Below are 20,416 nucleotides of genomic sequence, written 5' to 3'. Positions count from 1 at the left end.
CTTGCAGATTTTTTACATTTTCAGGCAAAGCCCCTCCCAAAAGCTAGCAACTTTCCCCCCGAAACAAAATCGTAAATACGCCACTGGCCATGACTGTACTTCAGTAGTCAGCGTATCATATCTGGGAAGTGATTGCCTTTTACATACAACTTTATGAAGGGAAATAAGTGGAAGTCAGACAGCTCCTCTCCCCTTGATTTACTTGGACAGAAAGGTCCCTTGCTTTGGTTCTTGACAAATGATTGAAAGAAAACCCAATTGTTGTGATACGTCGCGTATACAAATGCTTCTGGATGATTTTTGTCCACTCACCTTAAATAAGTCAGCTGCCTTCTAAGTTGTTATTCGACCATCTAATAAATCAGTCTCCACCTTCGTGTATATGTCTCATTCACTAACAGTGGCGGATCTTATGGGGACAACATCCCCCCATATAGGCTACTCTAAGCTTAGTTGATTTTCCGATATATAGTTGACCCATTTTTATTCTCATGGACAGGGCTCGAAGATTACTGGGTGCCAGATCATAGTAGCGACGGAAAATACGAGTCTGGCACCTAGATAATTTACGCCAAAACTTATAAGATTATGTATTAAATTAGACTTGTATTATTCTTTTCGAAACCAAAACCTAAATCAGAAGAAAATTTTTCAAGCACTTTGGTTATATACGGGAGAGTTTGATGACAAGTTTTATTAGTAGACTGGATTACTACATGTTTTTACAGGACATCCAGTTCTTAAGTTTTTCGTTGATAAAAAATCCACACCACCAGTTTGTTACATTCTGATTCTCTGTACGAGGATAGATGAACGTACTTCACCTTGATTAATTCGTCTTCTTCTTTTCGTATTTCGCTGAATCACTGAATCAACTTATATTCCAGTTAATCTTCCCTAGCCCTCTTCCTTTTAATGGCAGAAATTACGCATTATGCGTAGCACTGGTGAGTTTTAAACACAAAGTAGTCTGCAACTCTAAGTATTCTTAGGATCCTCTGCCTCCATGAGATTTTGAACATTGCCTTGCCCATTCAAAATTCAACTTCCAGAGTGTAAGAGCCCTGGTTTATCTTGTCATAACTGGTGAAAGACGTTCCTACATTTTTGAGAAAAATCGCTGTCTGCCTTCCTAGCATTAGTTAAACTTTTAAGTTTCAGTGTCTAATAAAAAGTTCCAGCCTGCACAATTGGAAGGTACCGGTAAGATATTTGGTGGTAGATGCAGCAGGTTCCACAAATCTTCAATTGATTCTTAGTACCTACTTCCTCTGAAATATTAAACACCTTTTGCAGGCTTCCACAACACTCCATTCAGGAGAGGGAGCGCAAGAAATTAAAGACTAAGAAATTAGATATTTTAATAACAGAGAACATAATTACGTAAACGTTATCATGGAAGATTTCAAGATCAGAGTAGGACAAAAGGAAACAAACGAAAAACCAAAAAGAAGTCAACGAAGTGACAAAAGGACAAACCTCTTAGTAGAATTTGTCGAAGCTCAGAAGACTTACATTTTCAGTTTCCTCTAGGAAAAGATCCTCAAAATATTGACATGGTTACGTTCAAGTGGACGAACAAGCAAAACGGATTATATGATTTCAAACAGAAGGTATATTGTTGAAGACTCAAATACTCTGAAGAAGTTCAACACAGAAAATAACAGTCGAATAGTTTGGTGCAAACTTCACCTCTGAAAATGAGAAAGCTTGTAAGAGAACAGAAACGTATGAAGAAAGGAAGATCCTTCAAGAGCAGCGTAAGGTATTTCAACTGGGACTGAAAAACTGCTTTGCTATACTCAAAGAGAGCATGAACATTTCAGAAGCTAACGGGGAGATCACAAACATTGTAATGAATACAGGTACGAAGGTAGGAAGTATTACGAGAAGATACATGAAAAGATAATTTCTAAGAAACATGACATGTGATAAAGAAAGGAAGGGTAATAATGGCAGTACAGCATCTAAAATAGTGTGTGTAACTTCGTAAAGTAATACGGAAATACATTTCGGAAGGTATAAGAAAGTTTAACATCAGTGTCATACAAGAAATAATTGATTACAACATTGGCCTTAAGAAGGTAAAGCAATGGACTGAAATAAATCGGAGGGGTGAAGAAGAAGATGGCACAGACACTAAAAACCGTGGAGAAATGCTGAAGAAGATTCAACAACAAATTACATCCAAGCTATGAACCGGAAGTGAAAGAAAGCCAAGAGAAAGAAACAAAGATACTCAGTGATGTAAGAGGAAGTTCAATTCGACATAAGAAGAATGAAACGAGGGAAGGCACCAGGAGATGAACTTATTAGACGTAATAAAGTAAATTCACGAAGAACCGGTAAATCTAAGCATAGTTTTATACAAAATGATTACCAGTTTTCTAAAATAATTTAGTTTTCTAAAATTGGAGAAGTACCATGATTATACGCTGCAGGCAAAGATCACAAGATATATTACGAACTTAAAAACTTTACAGTTTTTTTTTCGAAAGTGCTGACGTTTCTATTAGATAAATTTAAACTTCACCAAACTAAAAAAAAGGCATTTAGAAGTGTTACAGCACACGTAGATCATATTCAAGTGATGAGAAAACTAATAGAATGCTCAAATGAGTGTGAGTTACTCTTGTGTACTGCGCTCCTTGACTAGGAAAAAAATTTCGATTTCGTGAAGACCTCGGCGGTTATTCACACTCTTAAGGCAAGTGGTGTCGAAGAAGATTATATAAAAGTTATAGATAATGTTTATACGAGGGTCATTGAGAAAATAATACTTTAAAGTCCACTACTTGGCAAATAGTACTGTAAACATTCTGAAGTGTTTATCGTTAATGTACTGATGTTCAAGCTATAAAATGTGTCTTGTTTCACCTTCATATCTCTTCTCATCCCAGAGTAATGGAGCAATCCATGGCATCCAGTAGTGACATCTGGTTGAAACAGCGGGCTATCATTGATTTTCTGACTGCGGAAAGTTGTGAGCCGAATATTCATCCCCTTATGACTGCTATCTACTGCGAGAACTGTGTTGACGTCAGCACTGTCAGTCGATGGAGTACCGCAACACGTCCTCTCCCTCGCCCAAAAAAAAAATCAAAGTTGTCCCATCTGCTGGTAGACTGTTTTGACCCATTCTGGGATGGGATGGTGTCGTGCAAACTGGATTTCTGCGGAACGGTCAGGCAATAAACTCAGATCGCTACGTTGACACCCTAAACCGACTACGGGCCAGATTGCAACGCACTTGCAATGATGAACAGACAATTTCGCACCACGAGAATACTCGTTCACACACCTGAACGAAAATTAGGAAGCATTGCAGCGCCTGAGGATCACGGATATTCTGCCTCATCCTGCCTATAGTCCGAATCTTGCGCAATGCAACTTTCAGCTCTTTCCCAAACTTAAGGATCACCTTGAGGGCGAACCTACAGTTGTGACACGGAGCTGGTAGAAGCAGTTCGGTAATGGTGTCACCAGCAACGAGCACAATTATTCGCCGACGACATGAAAAACCTTGATTCGCGTTGGCGCAAGTGTGTTGCCCGTAATAGGGACTATGTTGAAAAATGGTGTCATTATTTGTAGTTGACATTGCAAGCTTTACACTGAAAAAAAAAGTATCACCTTGGAGATATTACTTTCTGATTCACCCTCCTAAATAAGCTACGGCATATGTCCAACTGTTTAACTATAGAAAGAGTATAACGTACAGAATGAGAGAACAGTACGTCAGGATAATACTATTTCTCCCAGCCTTTTTCACAAATGAACTTAAGTGTGTGTGTGTGTTTTGATATCTCGAGTGAGAGAGTGAAGGGATAAATATAAAGGGAAACGTCTGAACCACTTTCGTTTCGCTGATGATATATTTTTCTTTGTAAATAACAACAGATATCTGCAAGATATGGTCGATTATTTGACAAGCAAGAAATCAAGTTAAAACGAAAGTGGTGTTCAACAAAACAACTTTTCAAACACATTAAGCGTTTAGTTGAAAATAAGGAACAAGAGATGGATTAACATTAGATAAAACGTTAACAGATGTACGCTGGGGCGCATTCGGAAGAAATATGTTCTTATTAAAAATTAGACGCCAATGAGTTTAAAGCGCAAAATTCTCAATGAATGTACGCTGCATGTTTCGACATATAGGGTAGAGTCAGGGACGCTAATAATATTAGGCATTCACCGTCCCCAGGCTATAAAAGGAAGAATGAGAAGATGTCTGGTAGGAATCACTTAGACAGCGTATCGACATATAGGACAGCGTATCGACATGGATGAAAACAATGTAAAAGAAACTATCTAACTACAATTTGGCAAACATTTATTATATCTATTTTAAAATTAGACACAAATTATTATGAACATGCAATCAACATACGTATGACTATATCGATCTACATATGAATTTGAACAATAGAGTTTTTGGTGACATATATATATATATATATATATATATATATATATATATATATATATATATATATATATATATATATATATATATATAGGGGTAAGACAAAAAATTTAAAACGTTTGTAAAAGTGTGAAAACATACCTAGTATGGTGTGGAGCCTCCTTTTGCGTCCAAAACAGCTTGGATCCGACGTGGAATGGACGTATACAGTTCCTGAATCGTGGTGTGTGGAATTTTGTACCATTGTTCCTCCGAAACATGCTCCAGTTCCTTAAGGGATGCTGGTGGAGGGTAATGAGACCGAACACGCCTTTCTAACTCAGACAACAATGGCTCAATGATGTTCAGATCTGGTGATTGTGGGACCCAGGGAAGGAGTGATAGCTCTTGGCCATGCTCCTCAAACCATGATTTCACCGTTTTTGCAGCGTGACAGGGTGCCAAATCATCTTGGTGGATGCCATCACCATGAGGGAAGAATATTTGGACCATGGGTAGAACCTGGTACCCCAAAATGGCCTCATACGCCTTAGCATTCATCATTAGGGCTATGATGGGACCTCCAGAAAACCAGGATATCACTGCCCATACTGTAACAGAACCACCCCCATGCTTTACAGTTGGGAGCGACGGTGTTCTCCATACATAAGCACGACCTGTTGTTGGAAACAAGGTGAAGTTCGATTCTGCTACTAAAGCTAGAAGCAGACGGGCACCAACAATCATGCCTCTTTGGAAGTCTGTCAGGTCGCCCATTTTACCGCACCACTTTCACACCACGACAGTCAGAGGTGAACTGGTTACTTCTGACGGAAGAGGAAGGTCCACATGACACACTGAAAACAAAAAAAAGTCGGCATCCGCAACACGTGTTGTAGAGTGAAGGGCCAAACTTACGTGTCCATGAAGTGTTTTTAGATTTTTTGTCTACTCCTGTATATATATATATATATATATATATATATATATATATATATATATATATATATATATATATATATATATATATATATATTAACAGAAAGATTAAAAGACCATTTTATATTAGGATATATATATATATATATATATATATATATATATATATATATATATATATATATTTTCCCTTAAATTTTTGGAACATATGGTACAAAGAAAATGTTTTTATTTTACAAGATCATAGCCGAATAAAGGAAAAGAAGGAAAAGGAAAAAAACTTTATATGAAGATTTAAATGAGTCTTTACTCATATATGAAGATTTTAAGTAAATTTACGAGTCCTGTCTTGTAGTTAGCGATGAGCATTAATATCAGACTAAATATCAAAGCACCCTTTTCCGGTTTCCAAACATTTCACTTTACTTCTCGTATACACACATGAAATTTGGTTATTAATTGTAACCGATATATATTATGTCTGTAGATATACTTAGGAGTGCATTTCTCCCACTTTTGGATAACAAGGGCAAAGTTTCGTCTCTACCATCACTGCGACTAATTTACCTCTTTGGTCATTGCGATTGATTTACTAATTCCTTAACTAGGTTTGAGTCACTATCACCTTGTACTTTTAGATAATCACATTTATTGTTAAATTTGCACAACTTATGGAAGAACGAGAATTATCCAAGTCCAGAAGGATTTTCGTCGGTGAGAACACGATTATAAAGGTAAAAACACTGGTTAAGATTTAGGATTTGTACAGGAGGGAAGGAATCAAATGTAATTCATGCAGTGGGATTTCAGTTTACTGGTCTGAGGATAGATTTAGAAATAAATTAGAGTTACGCTAACCTGCCTTGAACCCATGCTACATACGGTTAGTGTAGTACTAATAATGTTAGTTCTTACATCTGTTATTAGAGAATATCACACAGTTTGAAAAGAATATACAACATGCGGCGATATTTTTAACATTTACACTTTTATATTTATCGGATATTTCGTGACCGTGGCAACCAATAACTATTCGGGGTAAGGTACCAAGACCCTTTACACATATATTAATTTACTCAATTCAATATTATACATTTTACTTCAATATTATATTCATATTCAACACATATTTATATCTCAACATATATCTATATTCATTAATTATTCAATTTTTCAAACTATTAACCCCGACAAAATGAATTTTACGGTTGCAACACTTTCCATCTCAAATCCGATATATCGCATATATATATATAAATTCAAGTAATTTTCCGCGCATAAAGATAAAATTCATATTTTCAAATATTCTATTTAAATAGTAGACATTCAATGTACAAGGCAGGCACGTAAACACAAAATATATAGATATGGATGAAGCTAAAGATATCGATAATACTCTTGGGCCCAAACAACTACAACAACTTTCACATTCAGAGTTACCATTTTAAACAAACAATCAATACCTATATATATATATATATATATATATATATATATATATATATATATATATATATATATATATATACTAATAATATTATCATTATTCACGTATTCATTTATTTATTTACTTTTCTCTACTACGTCAATTTATTTTTAGACACCCTATACTTTCTCGTTAAGCCCAAGAATGTTCAAAGCAGTCTAATTAATTTTATTAAAATCATCAATTACCATGATCCATTAATTAACACGTGTGATCCTGCACTGAATATGAATTTTGAAATCTTTGAGTTTTACGTCCGGTATGCCGGTTAGGCTAAAGAGACGGTGATGAAGAGTAATGAATGAAATGGTGGAATGAAGAAAGTGGGAGGAAACGGGAGAACCCTGAGAAAACCCACGCACACGGTGTTTGTCCACCACAAAGTTCACTTGGCGGGGGCTTGGATCGAACCCGGGACCCCAAGCACTAGAGGTGAATGCCCTACCACTGAGCCACCGCGGCCCCGAATATGAATTTTGTTTCGTAACCAACTACGCTATAATTCACTTCACGGCTTCGAAATTTATTTTGTATGCAATGAAAGTTCAATGTTCTAAATAGCATGCAACTATATATCAGAAAATGTCACCAATGCAATTGCTCGCAGCAAGCAACGAATAAAGAGGACTCGTAAATTCTGCCTGGCAACAAAAACAATATCATATGGGCAAAACTTCGAGTTAAGTGGAAACGCGAAAATTATTATTATTAATATTTTGATTACGACGTTATATAAATAACCGTGCTCTTCCAGAAAGGTAGCTTGCGATGTGAGTTATTTGGAAATCAATTCTTATGGGCCTAAACTAATGTTTACTTATTATTTATAGTGAAAAAGGGGTCATTTTCGTATTGACCAGATCACTAAGTATTTGAGTAACAGAACATTAGCAACGGAGAATACTAAATTCAGACGCGGTGGCGCTAGTAATATAAACACAATCCGTGAACAACTGAATAATCTGTGCACTGTTAATCATGTTTTGCACTATTATTTTTCATTATAAGTCATGTATTAGGTAATTATGGTACGAACTATTACGAAATTCTTTACTATAGAGTAATTTATTTCATATGACAGACCAAAAAGATAAATAAAGAAACAACACTGTCCATCGATGAATATTTCATACCTTCACTCGCACATTACTTTTAAAATCTACACTTGCACATTACATTCCACATACCCAAGAAACTAAATACTGATATATATAACTATACATGCTAATACATATACTATCACATCAGCTAATACATATACTTTCACATCACTCAACTATATATATAAACGAAATAAGATTATCTAAAATCACCAATTGGCTCTATGAACTGGGAAAGGGAAGACGAAATGATCAGGGTCAAGTAGCCCTTCTGCAACCTAAATCATGTTTCCAAGGTACTATTAATTTCACTGAAAAGACCTATCAACACTGCTAATTGTGAGGGTCGCTTTCCTGAAGAAAAACAACCCTAAAAAATCGTTTAACCCATTTTGATTGGGAGCTTGGTCAACTTAGGAGTAAATAAGAGTCCCTTTCTTTTGTTTACACTACCATAATGATAATTACCCTAACTATCAAGAAATCGTATACCGCCATGTTAGTAATAATAAAAAAAATCACAATTACTGCATACACAAATATAAACTATACTAAGACAGGCCTGACGTAATCTTAAACTGAATTCTTGGGAGAGGTAAAAAGGAGATTTTAAACGTTGAGTTCACTAAATCTTCATTTGAAAATCACTCACTATCATGCATCCTGGCCATTACTATTCATATACAGCAACATGGTATCCCTGAGTCGGATTCTGTATCTTACAGTTTTCAGTCTGTTTCACTGTTGAATTTTACTGTTTCGGGCTCCCTTCTACTTCCAACAGGTTTATTTGTGTAAATGATTTTATCTTAATAATGCCGCTTTTTTTTGTCCAAATTTCACTTTTAGCAAGAGCAGAAGGAGTCTGCTGTTGAGTGGTTCGTTTCTGGTTCTAGAATGAGAATTCTCGCGCCTTGATATGAGAGCGTCAGAAAATAGTTCAATCAGAAAAGAGTGTTTTGGCGGCGAAAAATTATAAAATGAATGAAAAATAGCAAAAACTAGATAAAACCGAATCTTGGTAGGATATGGGTATCTTAGAGGGACGAAGGGGGTTTAAATTGTTCTGCTAAAAAATCAGATTGGTGGATAACTTCAATAATTTCTGTCCAATAGTGGACCTATGTTTTCGTATTGCATTAACCCTAGAAAGACCATGCTCGCGACAGCTACATGAAGTACCAACGGGGGGTCAAATTTGCCCGCGTTCGATTTAAGTAATTTGCAGACCTTATTTATTGACTCATGGTTAAACTGTTGAACAAATTTCAAAACCGAGAATATTTCCAGCACTGGTAGTGTATATATACCAAAAATGCGTGAAATCACTGATATATTATACGAAAATGCTTGTTTTATTTATTAAAATATAAAGTTCAGGTTATATAAGGTTAGGCAAAAATTTAAAATTATTGAGATGTAAGTTACTCTCGTTTATATGCTGTCCCATTCATACTTTTGGCGTACTTCTGAACATTTATCTATTAGTCTTTCTCACTACATAACAAAGGATCAATATATATATTTTATATTGTGTATTCTAGACGTAAACACAGTGGTCTTTTCTAGATTTTGCCCTTAGGCCTTTTACATATGCACTGTTGTGTGTGTATGTGTTACAAATAAGAAAAGTTATTTCTATGTGTCATCACCAGCATCACATTTCAAACACAAGATCTTATGGGTACAATGGGATTCACAAATAAAATGTTCACACCGTTCACATCTCGTTTTTACTTTCTTGAGATTGTCCTTCTCTTTCTTGGTCTGAGTTTCCCGAACACACAGATCACAACGTTTCCTTGAAGGAAGCTCAGTTGGGGCAATTCTTTTCCTAAATTCTTTAGGACGGACATTCCTTCCCAGAACGCTTTCCATTGCTGATACTACTGGCTTTTTGAGGCCGTCTATGTTCAAGACCCGTTCTTCAATGTACGGTTTTAAAAGAGATTCCCCAAGTTGTAGCAGAAACAGTCGTCTTCTTTCCATTTTGTTGCTATTCCATTCGGGGAAATTTAGTAGAAATAGTGTGTAGCTATTTAGAGCAGCAACATCCACGAGTGTGTAAAAAAAGCGAGAGAGGCCATCTTCTTGTTCCCCGCTTCGATGAATACTGTCGAACCATTTGGTCAATGATGTCCACCCCACCCTTTGTTTCATTATAGTAAATAATTATATCAGGTTTGTTGGATTCACTTGGGTTCACTTGATCGTCGTTATGCTGGATGGAAAGCATAAGTATGTTTCGTAGTGTTTTTTTCGAAGCAATATATGACACTACGTAACAGGTGGTTTACCGGTAGAAGGGTCAGTGAACGCAAACTTTGACGAATGTTCTGCACGATCTCTAGTGTCCTTCAGTTCATTTGGTATGCCTTTCCTATTCAGTTGAAGAGTTCCAACGACTGTCAGATTGTTGTTGGTGTATAATTCATCAGCTAACTCAATGGAAGTATAGTATCGGTCCATTGTGATATTGTAAGTAATGTATCACTTTATATAAAAGCGATACTTACTTTCATGACCATTTGGTTATCTTATCCAATCAGAAAGATATCATGGTATTTTAGGGCTGGCTCTATGTAAGGCTAAGTGTTTATATAAAGGAAAATTCAATATAGTTTAAAAGAATTAAATTTTGGACATAAAAAATCAAAATTAAGAAATCATCGAAAAATAAAACAATGGGTAGCACCTATGACCAAGGAGGGGTCAAATTAGCCCGCGCAACATGTATATTTTTTTATATATAAAATCACACTGTTTTAAACATAGGTGGAAAAATTCCAAAATGATCTTCTAATCAAAAGTAACAATAACAAAAAAAAATTAGAATCCGTAAAGCATTTTAAGGTATTCAAATTGAACAAAAAAAGACGCGTGGGCAAAATTGACCTCCCCTTAGTATTTCTAAGGTTAAGATAACAATTTCGATGCTTGTCCATCTGAAATGTCCATATACGGGATTCATAATTTAAAAAATGTATAAATAAAGATATTATTCCCCCAAAATATGATTCCTACTAAATTATTCAAAGCTTCTATATTAATTTTGGTTTGGATAAAAAACGAGTGAATACACTACATGGACCGAAGTTATAGTTTGAAAAATAAAGTAGCACAGTGCGTTCAAAAATTATTGGACCCCTCCAAACAAAAATTTCATTACCTGTAATGGCACATTACACTACGTTCAACGTCTGGTGATACCCCCCGCCAAACAACACTAATGACCGCCGACTTGGATCAACCAGGAATAGGCGACTCCATTTCCACCAACCTCTACCCACTTTCCAATTGCAGATACTTATGTTTTCTGACGTCATCGTCGAAACATCTTTCTCATACATCATAGCAATTTCCTGGAAAATTTCTTCGGAATGTGCTTCTTTCGAAAAACAGAATTCTGATTACCGCTCTGCTCCCCTTTGGTTCCACCCTTATATTTTCCTACCCTTTCATATCTATAAATCATACCAGTAATATATTAGGGACTAAAATGTATGTTGTATTACATGTGAAAAGTGGTCTTTATTCATGTGTAATTTCATGTGTAATTTAGTACCAGGAGTGAATAAACGGATGTATGTGAATGCCATTGTAGGTATGAATTGCAGCACATATAAGTTTAAAGGTCTTTTATCTTTACTTTGTGGAATAACTTTGTCATAGGATCTTGCTCATGAATAAATTCCAACATCACATAAACCATTGAACACAAACTGGAGAAGTTCCATCGTATTATCAAGGTACAAATGAAAGTACAATAAGAAAATTACTTGATAAAAAAAGAAAAGAAAGAAAGAGAGAGAGAGAGAGAGAGAGAGAGAGAGAGATTCATAGGAAAAATTACAGTTGGTCAAGAGAAACTAGAGAAACTGCTGTTTGAATATAGAGATAATGCGAAGTTATTCATACGATTTCCCTTTAGTTTATTTACACCATGCTATCTGTACGTATGCTTTTTGAGATTTTGTTTATTTGAGAAGAAACAAGAAAAAAGTGAAAGGGTACGAGGTAGTAGATAGTGAGAGGGTATTGTGAACGTGCGAAATGTTGCAACTGTTATGCATAGATGACAGATTACATACGCCGTGTGTCCATTAGAAGGGCATCAAACGGTCGTCACTGCTCATAAAAGCCGTCTGCCTGAGAAAGAGGCCATTATAGATGGTAGTGGGGGGAAGCCTAGTCTTTATGACGAAATAACACGACTCTACTGAGTTCTGGAATATGCAGGAGACAAAATTAATTTTCTATTCGTCAGTCAGTATATACGTATTGTGATGGCGGAAGGGATATATACAGGGCGTGAGATGGAAACTGTTGGTTATTGTTGCTTTTATGTATTTTGTGTTGTAAAATGTTCATATTTGTTGTTAAAACTTCTGTTGCTAGTACCACTCACGCGAATAGAACCGAAGATTCTCATATTTATGCCGTAGAGCGAGACGCGACAGAAAAAGTTTACCCCACTAGGAAAAAAAGCAGACGATCCGTTACTGTAAACCTGTGCTATGTACTGACTGAAGTCGGTTTTCATGATCAAGTTTGTATATTTCAACACTTAATTAAACATTGGCTTACGATTAACAATTATGTTACTTGAATAAGAGTTTACCTGTTTTCGAATGGTTCGACGCAAAATAGTAATAAAATTATAGACAAAACAGGCTGCTACAATCAAGGCGCAGAATGGACGAACTTGAGGAAATCATTAGTTTATTTTGAGATTTATGGTGCACTGATTATTCAGATAATTAAATATTCGTATTTTTTTCTTTGCTTTCATACTATTTACGATGATAATTTGTTTTGACTCTCATTTTCTTGGGAGGGGGCTTACAATCTATTAAAGCACAAAGAAATCGAAATATGTTACTGTTAGTAGAAAATATTGTATTTTCATATATACACACAGTGCACAATACATATTTAAATAGATACATAATCTGCCCATGCAAAATATAATTATTAATTATTATTATCGCTAACGAACGATAATATCTTTACCGTCTTAAAAATTGTTTTTCCTTTATTTTGTCGAAAACTACACGTAAGAATTTATCCTCAGGTATGTCATTTTGTACAAGTCGATTGTTTAATATATGGCTTATCTTCAGACAATATAGCATCCTAACAAAACATTTAAGCGCCTAAATAAGTTCCTTTAATAACACAGACAAACATCAAGTATGGAATGGGAAACCTATATTATTGTAAATATTTTAAAGCAACAGCTAAGTTTTGTTTTAGTGTGAAACTAGAATAGACACACAAAGTTTGAGAATTCAATACTCAAACTGAAACTACTGCATCTATAGCTATAACGATAAGGATTGAAACCGGAAATCGTTAATTCGAACCAATTCCGGATTGAATAGATGGTTAAGAGTGGGGATAGAACCTAATCTTCGGAAGCTTAATCGATTGTAGAAAACTGCACCTCGATATCGTTTACAGTTTCTGCTCAATAAAAATTACTATTGAAACCGGAAGTAGTAGTAAATTTAAACCACTTCCGGTTTTACCCAGTACTATAGAACATATTCACAGTAATCTGAATCGATTGCAATAAAACTGCAACTTGATATCTCTTACCGTTTTTGCTATAGGAAAATCAGTATTGAAACCGAACTAATAGTAAATCCAACCCTTCCATTTTTGGAGGAGTTTTGTGGCGGCGATATGCACCCGTGAGATATTGGATTGATTGCAGAAAACCACTTCTTGCTATCTATTACCGTTTTTCTTCTATGACGGTAAACATTGAAACCGGAAATGACTAATTTTAACCCCTTTCGGTTTAAATAGAACAAATTAATGGTGGAGGTGAAACCTATCCTTCGGAAGCTGAATCGACTGCAAACAATTGCATCTAGATATCTCTTACCGCTACTGCTTAATATCTGTAGACAGACAGACGAACGGATGGACAAAGAAATTTTGTAAGACTTCCGACATTTATGCACAGTATAGCTTGGGCATATAATAATAATAATAATAATAATAATAATAATAATAATAATAATAATAATAATAATAATAATAATAATAATAATAATAATAATAATAGTAATAGTAATAATAATAATAATAGTAGTAGTAGTAGTAGTAGTAGTAATAATAAATAATAATATTAATAATATAAATAATGTAACTTGGTATAGTGTAGAAAATATGTATTGACCATTTCTTTAGGATAATCTAACTTCTCTTCTTTCTTTTTCGTTTATCTTTACGTAACTTGCATTTTGTACTTGAATTATGTTGCGCGTGTGTTCCGCATCGTACTTTTTTTCGTATACGTACCTTTTTCGTATAATCTATATTCAATTTTATGTCCTAATAACTTATATGCAACAGGTTGAATCTGTGAAATGATTGGGGTTGGAGTGATCGTAAATTTTTTCATAGTTAGGAGCCTAGATATGCAAACCCGCTTAACGTGGGGATTTACTATTGTGAAATTTGGTACTTGCACGTGGATTAAAGGCTTATCAGATAATTCTAAGATCACTGGGTATGTTTTACTGTCGTCTTGAAAATTAACACTATCACCATGTGCTCTAACATTTTTTCACACACACAACAAGTCAGACAATAACTTAATATATACACATTTACGATAAATATCCAACTCGAAACTTAGTATGTGTTCTTCCTTTAACTGACACGTGTCCTGAACAAAATCATTGATTTTGATTGTGGCGAGACGGTCGGGTATCGCACGGAATCCTAATTTTAATGATATGCATGTTGTAATTCTAAATAAAGCACACTGGTCACCACAGGTTGAAGAATATTAGCAACAAGTAAAGAGTAAATTCCAATCAAAAACAGAGCACACTAGGCGCATTCAATGCCACTCGCACGGTAATACGCTGGATGGTGCAACAGCGAAAGACGTACTATCTCATGGGCAGCAAACACGCAACTTCTACTAAGCCACCGCGTCACCACCAACTGAAATATTACCCACGTTGTCGACCAGAGTCGTCCATGAGCTCTTGCATCAGTCAACGAGTTAAGTATTTCGTTTCACTGGGAGTAGAACAAAGGCCCACCGGACAAAAGAACAGTCTAAATTTTCAGTGGTAGGACAAGAGCCCACGATAAACTACTAATGCGATTAATTTTATACATTTGATGTAATGACTGTGTATTATTGGATTGTGGATACGTGTTGTTTTGTATATCAAATTAGTAGTCCAGAGTTATTGACTTCTTTGTTTTCGCTTGTAAATATCAATATTATTACAATATATTCTATAATACAGTAATTACACCGAATACATTTTAACTATACAGTGAATTCTTTCACGGTGTTTGTCCACCATAAAGTTCACTTGGCACGAGCTGGGATCGAACCAAAGACTCCATGCACCAAGGGTAAACATCATAATACTCCGCCAAGTTTGGTGCGACATTTTGAGGAGCATTGCAGGTGTAATTTGAGTTAAATCTTGTCTCACATCTTCTGTCCGTTGAACAGTAGTATCGTAACAGTTTTGCGGAATGATGCCCTTTATGATCCACCTAACGCACTATCACAGCTGGTCTCTTTGATTGATTGTTCCTCCAAGAGAGGAACAAACCAGTTCTGCTACATGTCCAGGAACGGCTGGTGATTCACAATCTGTGGTGGTTTCTGATTGTGTGGACGGTCTGCAACTTCTTTCCTAATCTTTCACAGTTCCTGTGGCGAATAGTTTCGTTCCCGTAGCAAAAGTGTTTGTTTCGGGGGAGGATCTCGTTGAAACCTTGTCCAAAAGTTTCTACGCATTTTTGCCAGTGTCTTAATTGTGTGGTTTCTCTCATGCACTCAGCAACTTCCAATAACATATTCTTCAATAACATAACTGAAAGTATCAGACATCGTTTACACAATCTGAAACAATAGAAAACCTTTCATTAGCATTTATAAACCGGTAACTGGAAAACTTACATTAGCATTTATCAAGGAGTAATGGGAATTTGTAGACACTCTATAGAATTGTGCACAATGTTCGCCACATTGTCTTCCGCATTTTCACTTATAAATGTATTCATTTCTTTTTATTCTTTGTGTACCGAAGTGTAATGGCACAGTGACATTTTGAACCATTCTCTCTGTTTTCTTTAGAACTAAAGATGAGTATTTTATTTCTAAAGAAAAAATTGTTTTAGTTATGTTTAGTTCAAGAAATAAAGATGGTGGAAGCCAATGTGTTTACTACACGAAATAACTGAAATCCACCTCGTTGACCATAGTTATTTACGAACTATAATTGAAGAGAACTCAATTTAGTTTTCGGTTGTAAATTATTCATAGCTTTTATTAATATAAAAATCTAGAATGGTATATTTGTAAAATCCTACTTCTTCCTCTTCACTAGTCAAAAAAAGTATTACAGAAGTCGAATCAATCCTAAATTTTTAATCATATTTTTCTTTTGCTGTTCTCTTATCTGATCAATAAAAGCTAGAGAAAAGTGCAACAAAGATTCGAAAACCGAACATGTGGGTGCGAGTCTTGTAGGGATCAAATGAGTCACGGAACAGTGCGTATCTAGACTCATGTACTCCGTAAATATGTGACGAATAAATGTAAGTTATAAAATGTGAAAGAATATAGTTTTATTTTCTTCATTTTATTAAGTTTTATTATATTTCTATAGCATCCTCTGTGAACTGTAAAGAGAAAGATCGCGTATTTATTCATCTTGTTAGGAATTGAGACTTTAAAACATTTAATTAAATCGCGAGGTGATTAAAAGTTACGCATACAAATTTCATTCTCATAATAAACGGAAAGAGATACTATGTCACAAAAAAACATAAATTTTCGTTTGTGACAGATAATACACAGTTGTATATACTCGTGTGTTTCCTTGATGTTTATGTCCATTTGCTATTAGACATACACTATATTATTTTCCGCAGACTAAAAGTTTTCTTACTTGTTTGTGTCAAAGAAGTAAGGAAAATTTTGCTAGTCGTTTCTCCTAGTGTAAAAATGATTGTATTGAATCTTATCTAGAAAACCAAAAATTAAAAAAAAAAATCTCGTTTAACTTGACAAGGATTTGAACCTATGGCGCATGATTTCATATCTTTCCGTAGCACTACGCTCTAATATTTTTAGAAGTAATTTTTCTTAGTTGAGATAAAATTCTATGTTGAAGAGACTGTTTTTCTAAAGATTCATTTCTTTGCGGAATGAAAAAGTGTTGGGGCGGCAGTGTCAATGACTGACACAGCACCCATCCTCATATTGCCTCCATTATTTGTAGTACATCTGTACTACTTATCCAAACCGCCCCAATTTTTTAATGTATTATGTTGTACAATATATAGTTGCTTTGTTGTTGTTACCTCGCATACTTTTTAATTGTTATAATTTTATGTAATATATTAAATACCTAAGACTAGTTATGCAACCGGTAGACTTGTAGTAAGAAATTCGTATGTTTTGGCCCTTTCTCTATTTCGTTACTTGTAGTGGACACCATATAATTTACTACGAATCAAACAGTGATAAATTTTCGGTATCGATATATAAGAGGGGGCCATATACTTCTAAAATTTACAGGTGAGATATAAACTATTAATTATGTAGAGCACTGTGCAATACAATGCAATATGTGTAGGTCTTATACCTGACAGGTACTATCTGCCAAACAATCATATGCATGTTTTCAGCGGGATGATTGTTCGGGATCAGTATCGTCTGCCTCTTGTTGCTATCGATGGTATGAAAATAAAATACTACATATTACCCCATATCATTTCACCACTAGCTTCCTATCTTCTGATCAGTTAAAATAGTATTCCTGGACAACATAGCGTAAAATGTATTTGTTGTTTCATGTATTGTACGAGAAACACAAAGTGAATTCACGAAAAATAAAACAAGAAAAAAAGATTTGATGTAATGTACTTTCAGTCTCTCCACATAGAACTCAATCTATCGTTTCTGTTTCAAGCAACGTTTCTGTGGTGTAATAGGTAAGAAGGCGGACTCTAAATTAGAGGGTAAACAGATCTATTCCCGCTCAGGTCACTTGTTTTGTTTTGTTTACCGCAATAGATTCTTTTAAAATTATAAAGACATACTAAAAAGCAAATTGTGTAAAAATACATTTTACTTTGGCAGGAACATATATTCATTTCTTGCAGTCCAAACCGTGGATAATGAAGTAGTGAATAGCGTTTATATTTATAAAAGTCTACTTTTTCCTTTTATTAGTAGAAAAATTAACAGAACGTCGAATCACACCTAAATATAACATTTTTCTTTTTGTTGTTCACTTATCTGATCAATAAAAAATAAGAGCAAAGAGCAACGAAGATTCGAACACCGAACTTTGGTGATCCGGTGCGAGTCTTTAGTGATCCAATAAGCCACGGAACAGAGTGTGTCTTGACTCATGTACTCCGTAAATATATCGCGAATAACCATAAGTTATAAGGTGTGAGAAAATGTAGTTTCATTTTCTTTTGGTATTAAGTTTTATGATACGTATGTCTATAGTATCTTGTGTGATCTGCAAAGAGAAATTGTTAGGAATTGAGCCTTTAAAACACTATGCTAGAAGGGTGTGTATACTAATTTCATTCTCATAATAAGGGGAAAGAGATACTATCTCGCGAAAAACAAACGTTTTCCTTTGTGACAGATAATACAGAAGTATGTATATACTCGTTTGTTCCCTATTAATGTTTATGTTCATTTGCTATTAGGTGTCCACTATATTATTCGCCGCAGAATAAATCGGTTTGTTGATATCTTAATGTGTTCAAAAGTTAGAAGCATTTCAAATTACTAATTTTACCGTACTGTTTGTGTTGTTGCAGGTGAAATGCCGCTAACGAGAGCAGAGAGGAAGGAGTTGATCAGGCATGGGATGGAGGGGTGCAAGGGCTGTAGCAGCTGAATTCAATGCTTGCACCCAGATCGACATCCTGTGTCCCATGTTAGTGTCGCCCAACTGTTCCAGAAGTTCATGGATACTGGTTCCATAGCAGATAAACCCAGGTGTGAAAGACCCACGACCGAAACAGATGAAGCCACATCAGTAGCAGGGCTGGCATCATTTGCTACATCACCACATCGCAGTATCCTCGTCTGTCCATGGAATGTGGCTTCAGCCGTACATCCGTCAGACGTATCTTACAGAAAAGCAAGTGGCATCCTTAATAAATTGCAACTTCAACATCATCTATCTGAAGATGACCCTGATCGTCGTGTGGAATTTTGCGACTGGGCCCTTACACAATTGCAAACGGATCCCACATTCCACACAAATTTTATTTTCCGATAAGGCCAATTTTTATGTCACTGAGGAAGTTAATAAGCAAAATTGTCCTTATTGGTCCCCGACAAATCCTCAGTGTGTTGACCCTTGCAAAATGGTACGTACAGGCAGATTAATGGTGTGGTGTGGTCTATGGAGCATAAAATTAATTGGTCCATTCATCAATCCTGGTACCCTCACTGCTAAACGGTATTTGGATATCTTGCAGGATCTCATCCTCCCTTCCATATTGTCCGAGGACGGCACATTTCCACCCTTTTTCCAGCAGGATGGTGCCCCTCCGCATTACGGATTACCGGTCCGTACCTATCTGGATTAACAATTTCCTGGACGTTGGATTAGGCGACGTGGTATCATTGAATGGCCAGCACGATCACCAGATCTGACGCCCTTGGATTTTTATCTATTGGGTCATCTAAAGGCAAAGGTATACGCCGAAAAGATCCGGGATCTTGAACACCTGGAAGAACGCATATTTGCAGCCCGTGCCGATATTTCACCAGAAACTTTTTTGAGGGTCATGGACAATTGGGTTGAACGACTTACCTTGTGCATAACTTGGGATGGGGGCCACGTAGAGCACGTGCTCCGCCATGCGTGACAGGTAAAATTAGCAATTTAAAATGCCTGTAACTTTTGAACAAATAAAGATATCAACAAACCGATTTCACCATTGTGTTTGTCTTTCAATTCTAGCCTAAAATGAGTGCCACAAGACTATATTCCCATTTAAAAATCTTGACATGATTTCAAGATGGTGGCTTTCAAGACTTCCGCCATCTTGATTACCATCACAATTCGACTTCCCCCTCGGCCTACTATGTTATTACATGGTTGTTGTTCACTATTTTCCATGATCACGGATTTTACAAGGGATGGTAAGGGACTTATGGCCCACCTTGTACTTATGAAATTTACAGGATATATATATATATATGGTCTCGTAAGTCCGTTTACACAGGCCATCTCGGTAACTATTGAAGATATGGAAAAATGGTAAGAGAGCAATGTTATTGGAAAGTATGTGTTTTCAATCTAAAATTTGAAATTTTCGGAATGGGACCAGCGTTTGGGCTCTACACTGGTATACCGCTCAATGGTAAAGAAGAAATACAACGTTGACACGTCATTGTTGGACAACAATGAAGGAAAGAGTGTGAAGTTTGAAGTATCCTGGACCAAG

General features: G+C 35.7%; 1 long non-coding RNA gene across 1 annotated transcript in view; it reads left to right on the top strand.

Moving 5' to 3' along the window:
• Nucleotides 1-19,836, top strand: part of LOC145662931 (uncharacterized) — a 169,185-nt gene extending 149,349 nt beyond the window's left edge. Inside the window, exon 3 of the long non-coding RNA XR_014127126.1 lies at nucleotides 18,773-19,836. This is a non-coding gene — a long non-coding RNA (uncharacterized LOC145662931). The remainder of the gene's footprint in view (nucleotides 1-18,772) is intronic.
• Nucleotides 19,837-20,416: the final 580 nt, after the last annotated feature.

Source organism: Thermobia domestica, chromosome 10 (assembly GCF_964235325.1).
Source record: "Thermobia domestica chromosome 10, izTheDome1.hap1.1, whole genome shotgun sequence".
Taxonomy (NCBI): Eukaryota; Metazoa; Arthropoda; class Insecta; order Zygentoma; family Lepismatidae; genus Thermobia; species Thermobia domestica.
Note: the sequence above shows the minus strand (reverse complement) of the source record. Positions and strands in the feature narration are given on the sequence as shown.